Source organism: Suncus etruscus, chromosome 1 (genome assembly GCF_024139225.1).
Source record: "Suncus etruscus isolate mSunEtr1 chromosome 1, mSunEtr1.pri.cur, whole genome shotgun sequence".
NCBI lineage: Eukaryota > Metazoa > Chordata > Mammalia > Eulipotyphla > Soricidae > Suncus > Suncus etruscus.
The window spans coordinates 77,278,664-77,281,829 of NC_064848.1; positions in this window are offsets into that span (position 1 = coordinate 77,278,664).

The window sequence follows — 3,166 nt, forward strand, 5'->3', positions numbered from 1 at the left end:
TGGTCCCCTGAACCTGTCAGAAGTGATTCCTGAGTTCAGGGCCAGGAATAACCTCAGAGCACCACTGGGTGTGGCAAAAAATTTTAATAATAAAGAGCCTATTCTTGGTAGCACATAAAAAGCCCACTATAAGACAATACTGTGATCTTCCTCCACTAGCCCTGTTCACCAGTTCCAATGCCAATACTGCCTACCTATACTTATAATATAAAAATAGTAATTAGTGGGCCTGGAGAGATAGCACAGGGGTGTTTGCCTTGCAAGCAGCGGATCCAAGACCTACGGTGGTTAGTTCGAATCCCGGTGTCCCATATGGTCCCCCGTGCCTGCCAGGAGCTATTTCTGAGCAGACAGCCAGGAGTAACCCCTGAGCACCGCCGGGTGTGGCCCAAAAACAAAAAAAAAAAGTTATTAGTATAATATACATTTATTTCCCTTAATAAATTTGTACATTGATTTCATGAACCTACCTACCTGTTTCTTCAGACTCAAATTACCTTATTAGTTGAGACAAACTTAATTGTTCCTACAGTTGAACACTATTTTAAAATAGAAGTGTTTTAAGAAATAATAATACCATAGACCATTTTTATTGATATCTTGGCAAGTAGTTACTCATGAGTCGTCCAACCCAGTGCCCTACTTTTTTTAAATCAAAATAATCTGATTTAATTTCTGATCACACCATTTTTTGATTGTAACCTTAGATTGTTTCACCTTTAAAAATATTATCCATAAAAAATGATGCTTGTTGTTATCTTCTTACCAGACCTTTTTGACACAGTAGGTAAAAAGACCTGGTTCTCTCTACCCTAGACTTTAGGGCTACTAAAATGCATTGAAATGAACCTGGAGATGGGGAAGATACACTCTAATACATATCTAATATGTATCTTCTTTCAACTATTTTGAAGCATATTCTAGCAAGGCAGGATCTACCAGCATAAATCTGAATAAACGTAATCTCAACAATATTCAGGGCCAGAGAGAATACAATAAGTAAGGACACACTTTGCACATGACAGACACCCACATCCCACATGGTTCTCCGGAGCCAGCCAAGAGAAATTCCTCAGTACAGAGCCAGGAGTAACCACTGAGCATGGCTAGATGAGACTCCCCCCACCCAAAAAAAAAAAAAAACAAAGACAAAATTCTCTGCAATATCCAAATTACTTTGCTAGTTTTCTCTCCCAAGTGGTTCTTGGTCCCCTGAGAAGGTAGTTTTAGATACAAAGGTAGTTGGAATCTGGCTGGGGTAGGGTAGTTTGTCCTCACTAAGATGAAGTTTCAAGATGCAATCAAGATGAGGTTTGAAAGAACCACTCATGATATGAAGCTTACCACAAAGACTGGTGAGTACAGTTGAGAAATAACTACACCAACAACTATCATGACAATGGGAGTGAGAGAAATAGAATGTTTGGAATACAGGCAGGGGATAGGGGAGAGGGGAGATGGGGGCCATTGGTGGTGGGAAGTTTGCACTAGTGAAGGGGTGTACTTTTTTTTTTTATGACTGAAACCCTACTACAAACATGTTTGTAATCATGGTGCTTAAATAAAGATATTGATAAACAAAATAAAAGAGAATTAGTCTCAAGGTGAGTGTGAAGGTTAATGGAGGAGTCAAACAACATAGCAATGGTGATGGAATTAGTGGGACCCCAAGTTAGTGGAACCAGGTCACTGGGCAGACCTTGGTAGGTCTTCTTCTGAAACATGACCTCTGAGTGACCCGTTTCAGTAGTTAGACAAAGATGAATAGGTCGTAAATTATAAAGAATAGAACAAGTAAGCAAGTATTAGTTTGTGTGAGTAGGAATGGGGTTTTAGAAACAATTCGTAAATGTCTGTATGGAACTTAAATTACATTAATCGCTGTTTGTAGCAATTATTGTATCTGTTAACAACCATGTATAAGTTAAATGAAAAATGCTTCTCTTAGAAGCATGTAGCTTGTAACTAGTCTATACAAACTCTTTGACGATTGCCAGGTTGAGAAATCATGCATAATACAACTGGGTTGCCTCCCTCAGATTTCTTAGGTAGCCTCCTATTTCTTGGGAAGATTTCTAAAATACCTGAACTGTCAACAGGGCAGTGGGAGTCTTTGGTAAGCTTCCCACACCCCCATTTTTTTAATTAATTTTATTTTTTTTATAAACTTGTTAATGTGTTACTGTGTAAATAGGTTTCACAGCACATTATACACACCTCTGAAAGTTGTGTAAGCTGTTCTTTAGATTTGCTTTGCTCTAAAGAAAGCAGATACCGGTAATACGTTAGCATCCATATTTCCAGTTTTATCTCTTAGGATCCCAATCAAATCTTTTCTCAATAAAAGAATTATGGGATATAAAACTCTTGCCTTCTACACAGTCCATCCCAGTTTAATCCCAGGAATCCTGTAAGGTCCCCTGAGAACTGCCAGAAGAGATTCCTAGATACAGAGCTAGGAGTAGTCTGTGATCACAGTCTCAAATGTGGCCCCAAAAACACATTTGAAAAACAGAAACTGAATTTACAATTTACACCTGCCTGTTTTACCAGAGAACCACACCAGAGGGCAGTGTGAGTGCTCCTTACTGATGACAACGTTTTTCCAAAAGCCTTGAGTGTTCTGCTGAGTAATGGGTTTTCTGGTGATTTCTTCAGTAATGAATGAGGAAAGTAGGTGCAATCATTTCCTGTTGTAGTCATTTCTGTAACAAATAACTACAAACCTGGGAAATTACAACACTTCCTTTGTTAGTTTACAGAGTTATGAACAAAACATAAATTGATTGCTTTTACCATTCTGGGTAGAGACAACAAAAGTTGGCTGGCTGGGTAGAGTGATGAAGAAAACCATCCAAGTCTTAACCAGCTAGTGAACTTCCATGCCACAGTCATATCAGTCAAGACAAAGAACAGAACAGGAGTCCGGGTTCTTATGAAGAGATCAGCTAAACTGGGATTTGGGTTATTTTTATTCCCAAAATCTGACGTTCAATCTAAGTTTCATTTTCTATGACAGGATTGTTGGGACTGTGTTCACTTCATCAGTACAGAGAGATTCTATTTTCTCTCAGTTGTTCTATTTAAAGAGTCCTTCTAGAACTCTAGAACTTCTGTGCTCTAGACCTCCACAATGCTGTCATTTATTCTCTTTTTCAAGTTTCGC